Source organism: Physeter macrocephalus, chromosome 4 (genome assembly GCF_002837175.3).
Source record: "Physeter macrocephalus isolate SW-GA chromosome 4, ASM283717v5, whole genome shotgun sequence".
Lineage (NCBI taxonomy): Eukaryota > Metazoa > Chordata > Mammalia > Artiodactyla > Physeteridae > Physeter > Physeter macrocephalus.
The window spans coordinates 81,981,769-82,003,776 of record NC_041217.1 but is presented as its reverse complement, the minus strand read 5'-3'; the positions used below and the strand labels follow the sequence as shown (position 1 = coordinate 82,003,776).

Below are 22,008 nucleotides of genomic sequence, written 5' to 3'. Positions count from 1 at the left end.
GGGGGGGGTGGGGGTGTGATGAATTGGGCGATTGGGATTGACATGTATACACTGATGTGTATAAAATTGATGACTAATAAAACCTGCTGTATAAAAAAATAAATAAAATTAAATTTTAAAATTAAAAAAAAAAAAAGAAGGGGCTTCCCTGGTGGCACAGTGGTTGCGCGTCCGCCTGCCGATGCAGGGGAACCGGGTTCGCGCCCCGGTCTGGGAGGATCCCGCGTGCCGCGGAGCGGCTGGGCCCGTGAGCCATGGCCGCTGGGCCTGCGCGTCCGGAGCCTGTGCTCCGCAACGGGAGAGGCCGCAACAGAGGGAGGCCCGCATATCACAAAAAAAAAAAAAAAAAAGAAGAGCTCGGACGAGGGGAGTATGAAGAGAAGAATATGGAAGACAGGGTCCAAAGATCAAATCTCCCTGCTTCACATTTTCTCCAGTAGGCAACAGTGGAATCAGGAGGATGTTCCTAGGAAAGGAGGAGGATGGTTTAACTTGGCACCATTTTCAAGATCACCTGTTGGTGTGAGTAGTTGAGTTGCTGAGATGAAGATAGACAGCCAGGGCAGTGGGTGATTTAGAAGTCATCCATGTAAGGAGGATGGTAAGCCAGCTTCAGTCACTAACGGTTAGACACTGTCTTCATGAAATCTGGTGGAGAGCAGTATGGAAGAGGCTGTGAGCCTCTCAGGATGAGCCCAGCCTCAGGCTCTGGGCAGGCCCTCTGCTAGGGATGGAGGCCGAAAATGGAGGGAGAGATGAGGGCTTCCAGCCCTGGGGAGAGGCAGGGAAGTGGGAGCAAGAGAGGAGCTCTGCAGACGAAGCTCACTTATTTCCCAATTTTGGCCAAAGTGAGAAGTCCACAGAAGAAAGAGTAGGGCCAAGGTGCGGGAGTGGAAGGGGTGATGGAGAATTAATTGGCAGTGCAAAGAACAGGTGAGAGAGTCTTAAGTAGAAACTTTATGCCTTTATGAAACTCCACAATATTCTGCTCCCTAGCAGTTAAGGAATCAGTGCTTTTTTTCTGTCTAGCAAGTAAGAACTTGTAGTTTGTGTCCCCAGAGCTTCTGAATAAAGTGAGGACACTGGTCAGCGTGGAAACTCCTTTGAGATCCTGGGAACTCCTTACAAATGGTCCCTTTGTGGAGCAGCGACGAATTTTTATTCAAGCAGGTAAATTATGGGAAGCAAGCTCTACTGAATGCAACTGAACTGTGCAACATCACAGGGGTTTATTCCTTACAGACCTTCCCGCTGATAGCGACATTCTGTTGAGTCTAGACGTCAGCTCTGTAGCTGGCATTTGGTATTTGCAAGAGAGTAATTGTTCAAGGAAAACCCTCCTGTCTTTTTCTGAGATCAGAGTGCTCCGGAGCCACTAGCACCTCTTTTTTTCCCCACTCTGCTTGCTGTCTGCGTGAAGTGAAATTCGGGGCTCCCTGTGAAATTACTAGGAACCAGGCACCATTTTAATGCATGGTTAAACATCATCTGTTTTTCTCTGGGTCATAGTGGCGCTGAGCTCTCTTTCACTGAGAAGATGCAAAGTAGCATATTTCATGCACTTTTATGAGTCCTTTGGCTCTTCTAGGCTTTTCTTTGCTTTAGCTCAGCCCACAAACCAAAGTGAGTATCTGTTAATATTTCCCCCGACTGCTGTTCAAGAAAAGGAACCGCTTGATATTAATCATGATGGCAGAACTCCCTGACAGTCTTTGGTCCAAAATTCTCGAAGCTACAGTGCCTGTGGCACACTGCTAGTCCAACTCTGTAAACCCACGAAACTCCCTGAGGAGTTTGCTAGCAATGCCGGATCCAGCAAATTCTCCCAAAGATTCTGATCCAGTGGGTCTGGGGTAGGACCCAGAAATTTGCACTGTTAACAAACCCGCCAGCTGATGCTCCAATAGGTGTGCTGAGGAACAAACATGAAAAACCCTGCAATGCAGTTTTTTTCCCCCTTATTAGTGAAGTTGTTGGCTCATGGGTTAGATTCATTCATTCATTCATTCATTCATCCATTCCTGTTACCCAGCACTTGTTATGTGCCTCTTAACTTGATTTCCCATTTCTAAAGACTTTAAATTCCATCATCAAGTTTCACTTTTCTTGGGAAGACTTGCCAAGGGTGAGGCTCACAAGAGGCAAAGTGAAATTGGCTGCAAGAGTGGTCATTCCAGCTGCAGGCCTGGAGGTGGGAGGGATGACATCCAGGTGGTTGGAAACCATCTGGTAGGGAAACAAATCCAATGATGACCCTCACCTAAGGAACTTGGCTGTTTGTCTAAGCCTCCAGAGGGAGTGATCCCTGGCCCCATAATGGGCTGAAGCAGCTTCAAGTGTTATGAGGGAATGGAGATTTCAACATGTGTGATCGGGAAGCTGAATACGATCTTTGTTTGGGAAGCTAGTGGGCCTCTTTTCTTTACTATTGTGCTGTGACCAATAATCGAGTGTTTGATTTTTGTTATATCTTGAAAATTGTGGACCATGTGAAATGATGTCTTGTAAATATTCCACATGGGTATAGCCCTCTCACATCCTCAGTTCTCTCAAAGTGTTTCTGGAGGATTACAATCCCTCATTACAAACACAAGTTTCATTTTAGGGCTGACCCCAAATCATATGGACTCCTTCGAAAAGGCCACAGCCACCCCTTGGATTGGGGAATGTGAGGGAGGCTGTGTTGAGCTTTTGGTTGGTTTCATTTTGTTAGTTTTCTTTTTGGGAGGGATGGTAGAATTTCACAAAGATTCGGTGGGAGTGAGTGAGGAGAGAGGTATCCCAGGGAGGAGGAGCACTCTATACCCCACATCACCTTCTGACCTCTATTATCCCACTCAGGCTGCTATAGCAAAACACCACACACTGGGTGGCTTATAAACAAGAGATATTTATTTCTCACAGTTCCGGAGGCTCAAGGCCCAAAATCAGGTCCAGGCCTTGGGTTTTCTTCCAGGTTGCAGACCGACATCTTGTCTCCTCACATGGCAGAAAGAGGGCAAGAGAGTTCCCTGGAGTCTCTTATATAAGGGCACTAATCCCATTCATGAGGGCTCCTCCCTCATGACCTAATCACCTCCCAAAGGCCCCGCCTCTAAATACCATCACTTGGGAGGTTAGGGTTTCTAATGTGAATTTTAGGGGACATAAACATTCAGAGCATAGCATGACCTCAATTTTTTAAATGGACTTGTAACCCGTCTCCAAAAGAGACTTGGGTAAAGGTAAGGTGTGTGTGTGTGTGTGTGTGTGTGTGTGTGTGTGTGTGTGTGTGATCTATGTGTTTTCTGGGGAAAGCAGTGTATGGGTGAGTGGGTATACAACATTCCCAGTCCCACGATCAGGTACCCAATAGCCCATCCATGGTAATAAATATGCCTATTGTTTGGTTTGCCCCTTAAGTGTGGAATTCTCAGAGCCCTGATCCTATGGAGAAAAGTAATTTCAGCTGGGATAAAGAGAGATCACAGATATCAAAAATCCAAGCAGAAGAGGGAAATCTCATGGGTGTTACAGTCTCACCCAGCCAGCAAGCAGCAGAACTTGTGTTCTCCCCACCCCATCATGATAAATGGGGACATCCATGAGGACAGGCCACTGACATGAGGAGGTGACATGTATAACAGGCTCAATCCTGGGCAAGCAGGCAAATGGGCATGCAGACACTCAGGCTCTGCCTTCCACAAAGTTTTGCCCATGACTATCCAACCCTCCACCTTCCCTCCTCCTTCTGTTGTCATCCCAAGCATAAACATGGGCCCAGGAGACTCTCCTGCTCACTCAGAGTCTCTCTGGCAGTCTCACTTGGCAGCTGTTGTAACATCATGGACTTGCAAGGAAGAACTGACTTCCTGGGTGTGTGACCTGTATAGTCTTGCAGAACCTTGTGCTCAAAAGGGCCCTGTGCTTGGTTCAAAGCTCTGCTGTCACCATCTTGAAATGTTTAATAATTTTTTAACTAGGAGTCTGCAAATTATGTCTCCAGTCATGCTGACAGGGCCAGGAGGATGCTTCTGGCTCAGTGGTGGCCAAGGCAAGGTGGCTCCTGGTTATGTCCCAGCAGCAGAGCACCCCTGTGTCTTCTAGGTCTGCTATTCATTACCTGCCTTCCCCTCATCCCTCCAGGAAATGACCTAGAAAGGCGCAGGGAAGAGAGAGCTCTGGTGTAATTTATTACTGCTTCTGGTAGGATCCAGGGGAGGGCACAGGGGAAGACTGCGAACATTGGGACTGAATGAACTTTGATTAGAGGAGGCGACAAGAATGGCCCTCAAATAGGCCCCCAGCACAGGGGGGCAAGTGCTGCTCACAGGGGCAGAGGCCAGGCCCTGGTGGGATGAACTCCTGCATGACCACCTTTATCAGTAGACTCTCTCCCTTGGCCCAGCACAGGCCTGGCCTGGATCCCAAGAGACTAGGGCATGGAGACCTCATGGGGCCCATCCTCACCTGGCTTGTCTTAGGATTGGGGTGCTGCTAAGTGCAGAGCCTCTGTCTACTGTCCTGTGTGCTGTTGGCAGTACCCCAGCACATCACCCTGGCTTCATCACCCGGGAAAGGAGCAGGCTCATGTGCAAAGCTTGTGGTGGGATTCATCATGACTTAGTCAAGGAATCGAAAGAAGGTCAGTGAGGCCGAAGTGGATAGAAAGAGAGGTGCATGGGTCCAGAAGAGCCTGAAGAAGAAAGAGGTTAGAACCCACAAGGCCTTTGAGGATTTTAGTCTTTATCCTAAGATCAATGGAAAGCCATTGATGAGTTTTAAGCAAAGTGACAGGACCTAAATTGTAGTTTAAGAAGATCACACTGAGTGCTGTATGGAGAACACGTTGAAGAGTGGCAAGAGTGGAGATGGATGACCATTGTTGGCTATTTTAGAAGTCCAAGAGAAAGACAATGGCGGCTTGGAGGCAATGTTGGAGATGGAAAAAAACTGAGAGAGAGTAAAGAGGTAAAATTATAGGTATTGACTATGATTGAATTGGGGAAGTGAGGAAGAGAAAACTTTCAAGGATTTGAATTCAGGACTGTTAGTCTCCAAAGACTGCACTTTTAGTCACTACTCTTAAGCACTTGGTTTTTCAGGTTTAAGTTCAGCTGTATATAACCAGAAACACCAAATAGCAATAGTTTGAATAAGATAAAAATTTATTTTTAACTCACATTTAAAAAGTCTGAAGATGGTCAATCCATGACTAGTTCAGGGTTCTGCCATGTCAAGCACACAGGCATCTTCTATTTTCTTGCTTTGCCTTCCTTAGCACAGAGTCACCACCTTCTGGTCCAAAACTGTCAGCTTGAGCTCAGCCATTGCATCTGCATTCCAGCTAGCAGAAGAGGGGAAGAGGAAAAGGGACATGTCTCCTCCCTTTGAGGGTATTTCTTGGAAGTCACATACCAAACTTCTGATTACATTTCATTCATCAGAACTTAGTCAATGGATATACTTATCTGCATAGGAAGCTGAGAATTCTCCCCTTTATGAAGTACCAGCTTAAAACCAAAGGTTCAATTACTTAGAAGGAAGAATAGATGTCAGGGTACAACTAGCAGTCTCAACTATAACCACTAGTCCTGAGTCTGTGCAATGCCCAATGACATGCTAAATGATGAAAAGTCAGAAGCAGAGACTCAAATATAATGAAATAAATTTCTCTATAAAATTGAGACATAAAATGTCTCAATTTTATGCATATTTTTAAGTTCCCTTTTTGTATAGCCGTTAGACTGTTTACTAGGTTAAAAATACCCACTTGAATGCAAAATGGTGCAGCCACTGTGGAAAACAGTTTGGCAGTTCCTCAAAAACTTAAACATAGGGCTTCCCTGGTGGCGCAGTGGTTGAGAGTCTGCCTGCCGATGCAGGGGACACGGGTTCGTGCCCTGGTGTGGGAAGATCGCACATGCCGCGGAGCGACTAGGCCTGTGAGCCATGGCCACTGAGCCTGCGCATCTGGAGCCTGTGCTCCGCAACGGAAGAGGCCACAACAGTGAGAGGCCCGCGTACTGAAAAAAAAAAAAACTTAAACATAGAGTTACCATATGATCTTACAATTCCACTCTTAGGTATATACCCCAAAAAACTAAAAATATATGTTCATGCAAAAATGTGTAAACACACACGCACTCATGGCAACATTATGCAGAGTAGCCAGAAAGTGGAAACAGCCTAAATGCCCATCAGCCGATAAGTGGATAAATAAAATGTGGTATATCCATACAATGAAATATTATTCAACAATAAAAAGGAATGAAGTACTGATATATGATAGAACATGGATGAACTTTGGAAACATTATGCTTAGTGAAAGAAGCCAAATAAAAAGGGACACACTGTATGATTCCGTTTCTATGAAGTGTCCAGAATCGGCAAAGCCATAGAGACAGACAGTAGATTAGTGGTTGTCAGGAAATGGGAAGAACAAATAAGTCATATTTTTGGAGTGATGAAATTGTTCTAGAGTTAGATAAAGGTGATGGTTGCACAGCATAGTGAGTAGAATAAAAATGACAATAAAGATTGTATACTTTAAAGGGATTAATTTTATCACATGATATTGTTTATATGTGGAATCTGAAAAAATAATACAAATGAAATTATTTACAAAACCAAAATAGAGTCACAGATGTAGAAAACAAACTTATGGTTACTGGTGGGGGTGGGGGGAGGGATAAATTGGGAGGCTGGGACTGACATATACACACTACTATATATAAAATAGGTAACTAATAAGGACCTACTGTATAGAACAGGGGACTGTACTCAATACTCTGTAGTGGCCTATATGGGAAAAGAATCTAAAAAAGAGTGGATATATGTATATGTATAACTGATTCACTTTGCTGTACACCTGAAACTAACACAACATTGTAGATCAACTATACTCCAATAAAAATTTATTTAAAAAAGGATGAATTTTCTGTTAAAAGAAATATACCTCAGTTTTTTAAAAAACCTCCATCTTTAGTTCCACGTGCAGTTCTTTTTTTTAAACCTCCTCCCAAATACCATAAATATATATATTTTGGTTAAATCTAATGAAATAACACTCTAATTCTGGCTTTGATCCACGTCGTCAGGATAATTTTAGCAATAGGAAGCCAGACATGTATGTTTTTGCCTGGATTTGGAAGTCTTCCTAAGGATGCCCATCACCCCACATCACTGCAGTGCTGCTGTGTAAAGGTTATCTAGGGCTGGGTAGCAAATCACATCACAACTCAGCCGCTTAAAACAACAAACTTTGGCTATATCAGAGCTTCTGGGGGTCAGGAATCTGGGAGCCGAGCTGGGGGGGTTCTGGCTCATATTTTCTTGTAGGGTTTCTGTCAAGCTGTCTGTCAGCCAGGGCAGCAGTCCCTGCACCCATGACTACGGCTGCAGGACATGCTTTGAAGTGCCCTCCAGTGGCCGTTGGGCAGTGGACTTCAGTGCCTCATCATGAGACTCTTCATAGGGCTACTCTCAACAGAGCTTCCTCCCAGAGTGAGTGATGAGAAAGAGAAATGCCAGCTGCTGTGTCTTTCTAACCTAATCTGCGACGTGACACCCGTCACTTCTGCCATATTCCACTGGGCTAAAGACCAAGCTAGCAGAGTGTGGGCGGGCACTGCACAAGGGTGTGAACACCGGGACGCAGGATCACTAGGGCCATCTGGGGGGCTAGCTGCTCCGGGGAGGCAGCAGCTTTCAGACTGTATGAACCTCAAACTCAGAAACTCAGTGACACTTCCCGAAGAGCCATCACTCAGCTAGACAGAGACCCTACTTGAGTGCTGTAAGGTGAAGGCTCCGGTTCAGCAGGAGTGACACCCAGGGGTCCAGTTGTTAGTGCTGCTGCTGTGGGAGCTGCCCTGAGGACAGCACGCTGGGGGGCAAAGCGTGCCAGACCCGTCATGAGGCGTCTCTGAATCCACTCTGTGAGCTCCTCCCTCCGTGAGCTTGGACAGGCCGCTGTCCCACTCCAGGCCTCTGCCTCCTGATTTGTAAAAGAGACAGTGTGATTAGACCAGTGTTTTTCAATCTGCGATCTCTGGGCCTCCAGGAATCAAAGAAGGTACTGCCAGGTGAAGTTCTGATTTGATCAGGCCCCATGTAAGAGTTCATTTGGTAAAAAAATAAATAAATAAAAGTATAATGAAAGGAGCGCAGGTATAAAAAGAACGAAGTGGGCTTGAAAGCCACCGTACTCTATGATGTTTGAGCCCCCTGTGCCTTCACTTTTGAATGTCCTGATCTCGGAATCAGCAAAGCCTTCACTACAGGATCACCCTCAGTCACGCTAAAGGTATGCAAAGAATGTGCAGTTCTGTTCCATCCTGGGGTTGGCTAACCAGAGGGAAATTGCCCTTGTATCAGATGTCACAGTAATTGTCATTCAGTCGTTTCCTTGTTGCCTGGAGGGGGAGTAATCTTAAGGAAAGGGCGGTGTCGGCAGTGTTGAGAAGGGGCCAACATATCTGCATGGAAAGAGAAAGATCAGTCGTGGGAGTTGGAAGCCCCAGCACCGGAAGGAACGCTGGGGGAGAGCGTGGGTTTGAGAAAGGGCTGCACCTGGAGTCCTCTGAGCTCTGCTTTCCTCACTGTGATCACCTCAAGCGTGGCCAAGACGAGCAAATGCAGTCGTGGCTCACTTGGAAAGTATATAAACAGGTAGTGCCCCAGCTGAGGGAGGCTGTAATATGATAGGGGTGGTGGTGCCGCAGGGGAGAGGGCAGGAGGGTCCCCTGGAATGGTGGCAGCCTCCACCCACTCCCTCTCCACACGGGAATGCAGGCTCAGGGTTGCAGATCTGCACATTTTCCAGAAGCCAGAAATCCGGGTTTTCATGTGAAATTTTCCAATTTTAAAACTTGCCAAACAAAACTTATCACTGCACCAGACCTGATCCATTGGTCCAGTTTGCGACCCCTGAATTCCAAATGAGTGACTCCATTTTAATTAAAAACACCAGGAAAATTGGATTAAAATTTCCATTCTCCTTCTGAGAATTTGGAGGCACATTATTCAACTACCAAGTCCCTACTGTGTGCCAGGCACAGAGAGGATTCTAGAATGTTCTCATTTTCTCATCACCTCTCTGACCACGGAGCCCACTTTCTCCCTTGTTCCATCTGTTGCAGGAAAGGGGACCCCTTCCAGGCCCCGAGAGTGGGCTCTCGTCTAACACTCGGAAATGAATTGTCCGAGGAGACACACGTGCTGACAAAGCAGGAGACTTTACTGGGAAGGGGCGCCCGGGCGGAGGGCAGGAGGGTAAGGGAACCCAGGAGGACTGCTCTGCCACGTGGCTCTCCGTCTCGGGTTTTATGGTGATGGGGTTAGTTTCCGGGTCGTCTCTGGCCAATCATTCTGACTCAGGGTTCTTCCTGGTGGCCCGCATTGCTCAGCCAAGATGGATTCCAGGGAGGAGGATTCTGGTAGGATGGTAGGACACATGGACTGGCGTCTCCTCTCTCCTTTGATCTTTCCTGAATTCTTCTGGTTGGTGGTAGCTTTTTAGTTCCGCGTTTCTTACCAGGAACTCCTGTTGTAAGAGAATTCATGCAAGTGGTTACTATCGGGGCTGGCCAGGGAGCGTGGTTTCGGTCAGTGGCTCCCCTAACACATCCATTAAGTTTTCCATACGTGGGAAAGTGGGAAAAATGGAAATAGAAGGAAAGGAGAACCGAAGCCTGGAAGAAAAATTTGGCCAATGTCTCATTCCACAAGTGGGGGTAAAATTATGCCCCCAAAGTCACCATCTTTGTTCCCTCAGAAACTAGCCCAGCGCTCATTACGTATTTATTGAAAGACTCAATAACGATTATAGCATACATCGATGGATCACCCACCGTGTGCCTGCCCAGTGGGGGCATTATCGTATTACCATGCATTTTATTCCTGATAACAGGACCCTTTTGTGTAAGATGAGGAAACCAAAGCCTTAAAGAGACTAAGTTACTGGCTGGAGTTCACAGAGCTCCGAAGCTGTGGGGCTGGGATTTAAATCCAGATGTGCTGACGCCAGAGCACACATTTTTAACATTATACCGAATGAATGAATGAATGAATGAGTGAATGAATGAGTGAGTGAATAAGTGAGTGAGGCCCTCATCCCTTACCCTCCAGCCCCACCCTGCCTCCCAACTCCTGCACTGGTTCTGAGACTTCAAAGCCTGAGTGACATATTTTCAGGTCTCCCAGAGGAAACTTGGGGCCATCAGTTCCCTTAGTGGCTCAGGAGGCTCCTACTTGGCACGGCCTCCCAGGAGCGGTCAGTGTTAAACAGGAGCTCAGCCCCCTTCCTGTCACGTTAATACACTTGGCATCATTTGCCTTTTAAACGTGGTGAAAAGGAAAGATTCAAGAAAGCTGCAGGTTTTATGCATCAAGCAGGGGTATTATTTACCAGTGCACTAGTTTCTGTTATTTTTTTCTGTACCTTAGTGTATAATCAAAGCTCATAAATGTGCTACCGTGTGGGAGGTCTACATTTCCTCCCGATTGAGCGTCCCCAGATGTTCACAGATCCTGACAATTTGTGCCTCCCTGCCTGCTTCAGCTCACCTTCCAGCCTCACTCTTCCGCTTTGCTCCAGCCCAGGAGCTCGGAACGTCCCGCCCTGCGGTTGCCTAATCAGTTAGCATTCCCCAGTACTGCAATTAGACCTCTGCCTGTGTCTGTTTCTTCCCTGATGTGGTTGAGCGTCTACTGTCTGCTTTGACTCAGAAATCTCTCCTTCATTAGAACCTGACCCCCAAAGGCAGCTGGATTTCCTTGCTGCTCCCTTGGTGCAACCACAGAAGTCCCTATGTGATACATGCTGGCCTGATGGCTAGACAAGGGATCAGCAAACATTTCTCTACACCGCAGTTAGCAAACTCGCAATTTCGGGGGCTGTTGGGATGAAACCAGGAAATACTGTGGTCCTTCAGATAGGCCCAATGGTTTATTTTTGCAAAATATCATACCCAGAGGATACTAGGGCTAACCCAAATAGGGACCTCTCTATTTTCCCCCAAATCCACCCAAGACAATCTCCATGGGCTTAATGGCTCTGTCCCAGGGGCTTTGGCCTTTATTCCCCAGGAAAAGACAGTGAAAGGATCTTAGAATGACATAAGACTTGGAATCTGCAGAACCCGGGTCACATTCTCGCTCTGCCATGTATTGGTTCTGGGATCTAAATAAAATCACTGAATTTGGGGTTTGTTTTCCTCACCTATAAAAATGAAAGTAATAAGGACAAAAATTGTCTCACAAAATTATTGTGAGAATTACATAAATTGGCATCTGTGAATGTACTTGGAACAGAGTAGGTTTTTTGCCAAATGTTAAATGAATTTCTTTAATGAAAGAATAAAGGTGTCCCCTTTCATTTTCCCTTCTCACCATTGAGGTGAAAGAAATATCATTACCTCCAGTGAGGAGCTCTGCACCCAGACCTGAGACCACTTCTCTCTCAGCATCATGGTGCGGTTCGGTCCCTCTTAGTCCTGGTTTCTTCTCTCCACCTGGCCAAGAAGTCTGGTGTCACTTTTTACCTCTACTCTCTTACTTAATTTTTTTTATTATGAAAAATTTTACATCTACAGAAGAGTGAAAAGAACAATATAATGAACAATCTACCACCTAGTTAGCATTTTGCCATATTATATATTATCCATATTATATATTTTATATATTATGTTATATATGTGTGTATATGTATATATATATATATATATATTTGCTGAACTACTGCAGAGATAATGACTCTTCATCCCAAAATATTTCAACAGGCATTTCCAAGAGAAGTCATTCTTTTATAACTAAATTAACATTATACACTAACCAAATTAACAATTTCCTAATATCATCTAATACCGACTTAATGTCAGATTTTCCCAAATTATTTCCAAAATAGATCTTGTAAATTTTTTTGGACTAGATATCCAATCAAAGATGCATTTGGTTGTTATGTCTCTTAAATTTTAAAAAATCTAGAACAGACTACTTCCCACCCACCCCCACTCCCAGCTGGCCTGCCCCACACACAGACACTTTCTGTCTCCTTTGATGCTAATTTTTTTTTAATTAGGGTATAGTCGTTTTACAATGTTGTGTTAGTTTCTATTGTACAGTGAAGTGAATCAGCCATGTATATACATATATCCCTTCGTTTTGGGATTTCCTTCCCATTTAGGTCACACAGAGCACTATGTAGAGTTCCCTGTGCTATACAGCAGGTTCTCATTAGTTATCCATTTTATACATATTAGCGTATATATGTCAATCCCAATCATGATGCTAAATTTGATTCCAGGGCTAAGATGGTGATCAGCCAGACCTCCATGTTTTTAAGGTAGAGTGCTCTCCTTTGTGATTAGCAAGGTATGGGGGAGAAGGGGAGGAGGGGCGGGGAGGAGGAGAGTTGGCTATTCTCTTTCCATTCCCTAGTTCCATTTGCTCCTCTGGTGCTGAGGAATAAAGAACATTCCGGGTTCTTCAGGAACAACGGTTGGTTCTGAAAAAAAAAATGGACCTCTAGGTGACTTTGACCAAAATAGATGTTCAGGGAAGGGAGAAATTGCTACCCTAGGGAGATGATAGGAATATTCATTCATTAGATGGCATCTGAGTCAGCTCTTGAAGACTGGATTGGCAGATGTGGAGAAGTGTGTGAAGGGTGTCTAGCAAAGGGAACAGCATGAGTGAGGACATAGAAGCAGGAAAGTCTGGCGTGGTGTGTACAAGGAACAGTGAGCCATTTACTTTAAATAGAGGGTGGGCTAGCCCTACTGACACTACCCACAGTGGTGGAAAATACATACAAAAGGACCCAATTGTTGTCAACCGTGGATACCCTCAGGGGTCCAGAGGTCAGAACAAGCATTGCTTTGCTGTCCCCCTTGAGTCAGAAGTAAGGCTTACTGTACTTTGCAAGGGTGCAGGGGAGCTCTTTCCCCTTGGGTCTTCCTCCTTGCTGTTCTACTCTTTATCCCCATGGATTTGGCTCCACGTTATTGCCTCATTCTTTACCTCTGCAGCCAAGCCCCACATCTCCTAGATCTATGCTATCTCCGGATAGCTCAAAGGAGGCAATCCAGTCTCTCCTACTAGATTGATTGCCTCTCATGACTTTAATACTTTATTATGATAAAATACACTAAAAACAAGGATGTTGAGAGTCACAGGGGTGTCAGGAACAAAGAACCCTGTACTGATGAGTGAGTCAGGCAGAATCTCCAAGTGATAGGAAATAAGGTTGGAAGGGTTGGTTGGGATTTGGTTATCAATGGTTTCTGAGCAAGGAAAGGACCAGATCAGAACTCCTGAAATGTATCAATCTTGCAGCGGTGCATAAGTGCATAAAATGGCTTGGTGAAGAGAAGTGACCTGAGGAGGGGAGATTCAGGTAGAGACACCAGCTGGCAGGTGGCAGGTGACTCCAGAAGCATGGATATCACTGTGCAGAGAGAGAATGTTGAGATATAGGAAAACAGCACCAAGGAGGACTCCTCAGGGGACACCCAAGGGCTGGGAGGTAAAAAGAAGCACCTGAGGAGAAGATAGAAAAGACTCATCCTGAGAGGGAAGAGGTAAACCAACCCACCCCTGTATAAGACAAGCAAGTGAAGACATTGCCTGCAGGGAAGGAGTGGTAATAGTACAGTGCCAAACTATCAGTACTTTCACAGAGATAAGAACTGAGCAAGAGACTTTGAATTGGGTGGACATGTTTCTCCTCCAGCCCTACCACTTGCTCATCTGCATCCATCTCCCCTTCCTGTGGTCCTCGTCTGCCATCCATAGCTCATCTCTCCTCTGAACTCTGGGACCATCTCTTTCTTCCTTCATGTTCCATCGGTCCCTCCTCTCCCTCTCACCCTGCTCGGCCAAGAGGCTCAAGAATCTTCTATCTTAAAAACACAAACCAACCAACCTTCCTCAATCTTATATCTACCTCCAAATCTTGCCCTTTTTCTCTATCATTCCACATTTAACTCTGGGAGGAAGTTATCTTAGCTGCATCCATTTGTCTCCTTTTACTCATTCCTTACTGCTGCCCAACCTTCCTTCACCAAAATGTTCTCATTATGATCACAGATGTCCATACAGTTAAATCCAATGGACAATGTTTGGTCTATATCTTATCTTGACTTTGTGAGTCATTGATAATATTAATTACTTTCTTTTTCTTGCAGTCTCCTCTTGCCTTGCCTCTGAACACCACTTATTCCTGTTTCCTCTCATGCCTCTCTGTCCGTTCCCCCTCAGTCTCCTCTGCTCATGCTGTACACACCCTTAGACACCCTCGGGAAGGCCCATGGTGACCACTACCATTTTTATTCTGATGAGTGCCAGATCTGTGTCTCCAGCCCAGACTTCTTCGAGCTCCAGAACCATATATGGTATCTAACTGTCTACCAGAGAACTCAATTTTTATTCAACAAATCCTTATATACTCTGTAGCAGGTACTGCTCTAAACACTTTATGAAATATTAGCTTATCCACTGTCCCATCCCAAATTGAAAACCACCATGACCAGAACTGAGCTCATCACCTTTCCACCCAGCGTCCTCCTGCTCCCCCTGTGAGGCTGGCATTATAGAAGGGCATCCACCATTCACACAGCTGCTCCAGCTAGGAATTACTGGCTCCTCCTAGGCCTACCTCTCTCTCACCACCCAATCCTTGCCCTTTCCCTCCAAATACAACTAGTCTTCAAGACTGGCTGATCCCACCGCTTTATCACCTCCCACTGTCACTGCTTTAATTCAGGCCTTCATCCCTTGTGACCTGGGTCATCTAGAGACTCTCCTGCCTCTGGCCTCACCCCTCTCAAATCCACTCTCCATGATGCTTTCCAAGTAATTTCTTCTAACATACAGTTTGAGCCTGTCTCCACCTCTGCCTTCATGTTTAAGTCCTTCCATTTTGCTTCAAGATTTAAAGATGAATAAAATTCTGAGACCCAGGAAATAAGGTTAGGAGGTCCAGGTGGGCTCCGGGATGGCTAGCTTCTCATGCCTCTGAATATTCTTGCTATGCCCTTCCCCTCTTCTCTCTATAACCATCACATACTCCTCCATACATGACTTTTGCTCTCAGAAGACTTTCTTATTCTGATTTAAACTCCCTTTCTTGGTGTTCCCATAGCATACTTTGCATATATCTGCTGTTGTATATATCATTCTGTCTTTTATTTGTGGTCTCATCATTGACTGTAAACTTCTTAAGAGAAGAGATTACACATTATTAAACTGTGACTCCCCAGTATTCAAAAAGCTTCTCTTGGATAAATGAACAAATAAATGAATGAATAGCAATAATTGAGTAGCATTATAATTAAATATTTAAGGATGTGGGGTTTTAGATCAATCTAGTTCAGTTCAATCCCAGTTCAACTATCATTTACAAGATCTATGACTTTGGGCAAATTTCCTAATACCCGGCACCTTGATTTCCTCTTCTGTAAAGTTAAGATTAATGAGAGAACTCCATCGGTTCAATGTGATAATTAAATGAGATTATCTATATAAATCAAGTAGCAAAATACCTAGCTCACAGTAATGCTTAATGAATGTTTGCTATTATTACCATCTTTAAATGAGGAAATCAATTACTTTTGAGGCGCTTGGAAGTAATTTTTTTAATGTAGATGGAATATTCTCCCTGAAATGTTTAAAATTAATTTTCATACTTTTTACTAATTATTGTTACTGTTGTTAATTTGCAGAGTTAAAACTTAGTTTATAGCTAGGAAAAGTTCAGCCCAGCCCCTGGCATATCATCAAAACTTCTCCCAAAAAGGAGCTGAATTCATGAGATGATCCTACCCTGTTGAAGGTCCCAGAGTCAGATGGCTAGGGAGTATAATCTTTCATTCCAGGAACTAGGGAATGTTGCCACTCACTTATGCTTTAAGCAGTTTCCTGACTCAGAAGCCACATGATCAAGATATACATTTACCAGCACCCCAGATACCCACTAACTGTTTGTCCCCAGCACATTTCAGAGACAGTCCTTTCTTTCACTGGTTGGAAAGGGCATATGGGGATGCAAAAGTATTTTCGTATTTGTAAAAGCAATACTATGGATGCTTCAGAACACTTAAATAGAGCAGAGTTAACTCTAAGACTAAACACGAATGGTTTCTGACCTAGCCACGGATTTGGAATATCCACGTAAGGAATACCCATCTTGAGCAAAAAGGAAAACCGACTATAGAATTTTGAAAGCCTGTCTTGGTTACCGAGAGCTCATTTCAACAACTGATTAAACAATATCACAAACTTAATTGACAAACCACTCATCGGCTCAATTTCTTCTGTTAATACCCTTTTACCTGAATGTACATTTACAGTTGGAGCCAGTCCAGCTGCTGCTGCCACCAGATGGTTTATAGATGCATGCTGAGACGCATCTGAAAAGTAACATCTGGAAACCTTTGAATCACATTCTTCTTGCTAAAATATCCCTGGGGGAACAGGGGCCTCAAAGAGAGAAACATCCAAACGTTTAATGTATATTGTGAAGGATGTGAGATGTTAAAGTTTTTCTGTCTTAATTAAAAGTTCCAGAGAACAAAACAGAAATTGATATAAAATTCTAATTGAAAAAGCATTAACACTATTGATAAAGGAGTATCACATTTCAAATTGTATTATGATGTCATTTATGAGAGCTCATCTTTAATACAAGTTTATGAAAATGCCCAACCACTCATAAGGTCTGCACTCCAAACCATTTGTCCAACCGTGGTGACAGATTTGCACTGACCCTCTACATGCACATTTGCTCCAAGGGGCCTGGAGCAAAAAACTTCCCTGGGTTGTTCCCAGGTTTAATGAGATAATGAATGTGAAACTGCTTTGCAGAATGAAGAACACTTTGTAAACTGTAAAGGGCTACATTAACACAAGATTAGTCACTGTTAAAGACAAACTGTTTGACAGAACTCATAGTACAGCAAATAATCGTGGGTAGAGCAAAGAAAAATGATTAGCTCAGGCAGATACAAAACCACAACTAAGTCTTTATTTTCAGACCAGTGATCAAACCACCACAATTAAAGGGTCGGCTTGCATTACAGACCTGGGGTGGGGGTGGGGAGGCTGTTCTTGTTTTTTTTCCTAACTTTGAAAATACTCTATATAGAATATTATCCTAATTTAGGACTTCCTTCCCTACCTGTGATTTCAGACTTTCTGGGGCCACAGGGTTATTATCAAGTATCCATGGATCCTTATGCTGAGCCAGCCCTGAGAGTAGTCTGGACAATGTGTACTTACTAGGCTCTGGTAAATATTTATTAAATGAATGAATGAACCACCTCATTCATTTACATACTAGTGTATTTCAAATTATGTAAATACCATTGTATTTAGATTATCTATGGCTGCATAACAAACTACTCCAAAACTTAATGGCTTAAAACAACAATGATCTTGTCATTTCTCATGATTCTGTTGGTTGCCTGGGTTGTCCTGCTGGTTCTACCTGGGATCATTCATGTGGCTGTATTCAGCTGGCAGTCAGCTGGTGACTGGACTGATAGCTCAGCTGGGACATGTGGGCCTCTCTCTCCCCTTGTGAGGCTAGACCAGCTTCCTCACATGATGGCAGCTAGGCTCCAAGAAGGCAAACCCCAGAGGGCAAGCACTTACCAAGCTATTGCTGTGTCAAGTTTATTGATGTCCCCTTGGCCAAGCAGGTCACTCCATCCGGAGTCAATGTGACAGGAAACTAAACCAGGAGGTTGATTTTTTTTGGACCAATAGTGTGACAATCTATAACAGTGTGATTAATTAATTGCAAATTCAGAGTTACTGAATTCATAAGAGCTTTTGGTCATAATGTTCTCTCAAGCATCAGAATGTTCATTAAAGTTCAGACATTCTTGTGAGGCTCCACTAAATTGTTTGGCAGTTTAAAGGGATCCTTGTAGTCAAAAGAGATGGAAAGAATTTAAAGTATTTGATCTTATTGATATATTTGGGATGAGATTTGAGGTATTTGGAAAATGTTGCTTTAATATTTATTATGTTCTCCACCATAGTAGGACAATGAGTGCTAACTGAAGAATGTTTAAAAAGTTAATACATTACTACACTTTTGCTAGAGGAATAAGATGGGGTGTTTGTTTTTTCTCATCCAGGGCAGAGTATGTCACCCTCAATGCCTCAGGCCCACCCCTGGCTCCTATGACTTTAATGTGGCAGAAATCAAGGATAAAGTATCAAAAGTCAACTTTCGCAAAAAAAAAAAAAAAAAAAAGCAACATTGTAAAAAGCTGGCAACTGACAAATATAAAACTTCTACTTTTACATACTAGTTCTATAGTGCCAGCCAATAACTATAAAGTGAGAAAGGCATCAAACAGTAACAGGAGAGCAGGCAGGGGAAATGGCAGGTGAGTGAATGTGCCCATTGACAGAGAATCTAGTGGTCATCCTGTTCAGAGGGGTGAAATCAGAAGTGGGAACTTAAGTGTCTTGGTGAGTTGGATATTTTCCTTGGTGATAATGAGTCTGTGCTTTCTTTGGGCAATCAATCAACTAGCGATGTCGAGAGATCCAAAAGGAGACCAGTTCCCTTCCAGGGGAGCCTCCCTACAAGGATGCTCGCTACACGTGTGCTCAGAAGGCAACGCGTTGGCTTGTGGCCCAACTGCAGGCAGCACTGCTCTGGCTGACCGCAAGGGGCTGCATTTGGGCACATGGCCACCAGAGTGGTATAAGTTGTTCACCCCATCTTTATTGGCACCTTCCGGGCTCCACCCACACAGTTTTCTATGTGATCCTGATGTTTCTCTTAAGACCTTTCTAGCAGACCATTTTCCCAGTTTCTCCTCTGTGGCTCAACACTCCTCTCTAGTTTCCTCTTTGTTTACTTGTTCTTTCCATTAATTTACTCAACATGTCTTGAATCGCAGCTGTGTTCAAGGTTCTCAGTGAGGTCCTGGAGCTACACAGGGAAAATACAGTTGGTTAAGGAAGACATATCCCCAAATAGCCTCTAAAAAGCAGGAAGTGATAGTAAATGTCACACGTGGTAGAAAAAAGGGTCAGAGGAAGTAACTGATCTTTTACCTCCATGACCACTGCTTCTCAGCTTTCTACACGGCCCCTTTTCCTCTTTGCCAGGATTCACTTTCCAGCCGCTTCTGTCTCCCTCACCAGCCACCCAGCCACTCTGGCTTTGATACCTTGTCCCAGCCCTGATCATTCTCCTTAAATCCCAACCACCCTTTCCTCTCTCTATTAGATGTTGTCATTGAAGGATTCTGGGTCTTCAGTCAGGCAGTATGGCTAAGACTGAACTTATTCTTCTGGGACCTACTGTCACTCCTGTATTCCCAGACTCAACAATGGCTACAAGTAACCTAAAAGAAACCTTAAGTAGTCTTGGACATATCCTGTCTCTGGGTTTCTGAATCTACCTTGCCAAATACTAGTGGGTTTTACCTGGGAAATGCCACATCTCATCCTCTTCCTATTAATTCCCAGGACCATCACACCAACCTACTAACTGGACTCACACCTCCGTCTCTTTCTTCTCTAAGCTATCCTCCAGGGACTTCCCTGGTGGCACAGTGGTTAAGAATCTGCCTGCCAATGCTCCTTAAATCCCAACCACCCTTTCCTCTCTCTATTAGATGTTGTCATTGAAGGATTCTGGGTCTTCAGTCAGGCAGTATGGCTAAGACTGAACTTATTCTTCTGGGACCTACTGTCACTCCTGTATTCCCAGACTCAACAATGGCTACAAGTAACCTAAAAGAAACCTTAAGTAGTCTTGGACATATCCTGTCTCTGGGTTTCTGAATCTACCTTGCCAAATACTAGTGGGTTTTACCTGGGAAATGCCACATCTCATCCTCTTCCTATTAATTCCCAGGACCATCACACCAACCTACTAACTGGACTCACACCTCCGTCTCTTTCTTCTCTAAGCTATCCTCCAGGGACTTCCCTGGTGGCACAGTGGTTAAGAATCTGCCTGCCAATGCAGGGGACACAGGTTCGATCCCTGGTCCAGGAAGATCCCACATGCTGCAGAGCAACAAGCCTGTATACCCCAACTACTGAGTCTGCGCTCCAGAGCCTTCAAGCAACAACTACTGAGCCTGCGTGCCACAACTACTGAAGCCCACGCGCCTAGAGCTTGGGCTCCTCAACAAGAGAAGCCACAGCAATGAGAAGCCCGCGCACCACAACGAAGAGTAGCCCCTGCTCACTGCAACTAGAAAAAGCCCATGCACAGCGATGAAGACCCAATGCAGCCAAAAAAACTAATAATAATAAAAAGCATAGGCTCAAGGGCCAGCCTGATAAACTATCCTCCACTGAGACCAGGGTGAAATTTTTTTTAATATATAAAGTGATCATGTCACTTCTGTGCTTCAGAACTTTATCATTGTACACAGAGTAAGTTTTTTGGCATGGCATAGAAGACTGTCCGAATGTGATCTCATTTCCAATATGTTAATACTTCCCCTCCACCCCTCCACCCTGCCCGCAATACACACACACACACACAGACACACAGACACACAGACACACACACACACACACACACACACAGATACTTTTAACTCCTTCAAAAACTCCTAGGGAAAAAAAAGCATGAAAGTCTCAAAAATGAAGAAAAACGATTAGTAGAGTACCTTCTGTGAAATGCTGGCCTTGCCTAGTGTGATTGTCAGGGACGGTCTAACTCTATATGGGCTTTACGCCTCTGATTGCCTTTGGTGGACGAGGCTGTTTCACAACTCTAGAATTAGAGGTTAAGTTGTGGAAAATGGATGGTAATGCAGATGTCTTCTTCCACAACAGGGCAAATGATTCCTTTTCATAACTATGCAAATAAATTTTGTCTCACAGAGACTACAAACTACTGTAAGTCAAATCTTGATTCAAACTGATTTTAACATCTTACTGGTTCCCTCATTAATTAAAGAATTACATAACATCCTTGGTACATGTTCATTTTAAATTTCTGTGAGAGTCATGAATTTACCACTTGACAATATTGTGAGGATTTCGTCAGTCATCACCAAGATGCTCCAGTGTACTTTCCTGGGGGAGCCAGGGAAACTGCTTTGCAAGGGAAGTCTCCCTCCTGGGCTGCTAATGCCTAAGCCCATCTTTTCTTTGCTCCCAGAGTGCTCTTTAATTGACAACAGAACCTTAACTTTTTTCCTCAGCTTTTTATATCAACAAAAATTATGTGTTGTATGTGTCAGCTCACACATAATTTTCAATATTTTAGGAAACTTAAAACCTTGAACTAATATTTTTTATATAAATTTTTTTTTAATATTTATTTTGGGCTGCATTGGTTCTTCATTGCCGCACATGGGCCTTTCTCTAGTTGAGGTGAGCGGGGGCTACTCTGTTTTGGTGCGTGGGCTTCTCATTTCAGTGGCTTCTCTTGTTGCAGAGCACAGGCTCTAAGCACGCGGGCTTCAGTAGTTGTGGCATGCAGGCTCAATAGTTGTGGCTCACGGGCTCTAGAGTGCAGGCTCAGTAGTTATGGTGCACAGGCTTAGTTGCTCCATGGCATGTGGGATCTTCCCAGACCAGGGATCCAACTCGAGTCTCCTGCATTGGCAGGCGGATTCTTAACCACTGCGCCACCAGGGAAATCCCTTGAACTAATATTAATTGAGCCAATAAAAGGAAAATACTGGACACAAGTATTGATTATTTATTTACTTTTGTTTTCATTTTCATATGTTATAGTGTGGTTATATTGGGGGTCATTTAATAAACATGGTCATTTTTGCCACTTTAAGAAGGTATAAAAGGATTGGGTGGCAGTAGAAAGTTGTGTTTTGTGTATTCAAGATCTTTTTCTGGCCTGCTAAAATGCTTGTATATGACTAAGGTCAATCATCTATTGTGCAGTTTTCTTTATAAAACAGAAATTAATTACTTTGATTAAAAGTAATGGTAATATAAGTGGTTGAAACTATATAAGAACAAACACATGAAAGAATGCTCAACATCATTAATCATTAGAGAAACGCAAATCAA

General features: G+C 44.0%; 1 pseudogene; it reads left to right on the top strand.

Annotated features, from left to right (window-relative positions):
* The first annotated feature begins 730 nt into the window (after positions 1-730).
* The window catches only part of LOC102980785 (40S ribosomal protein SA-like), a 52,587-nt pseudogene continuing 31,309 nt past the window's right edge, over positions 731-22,008 (top strand).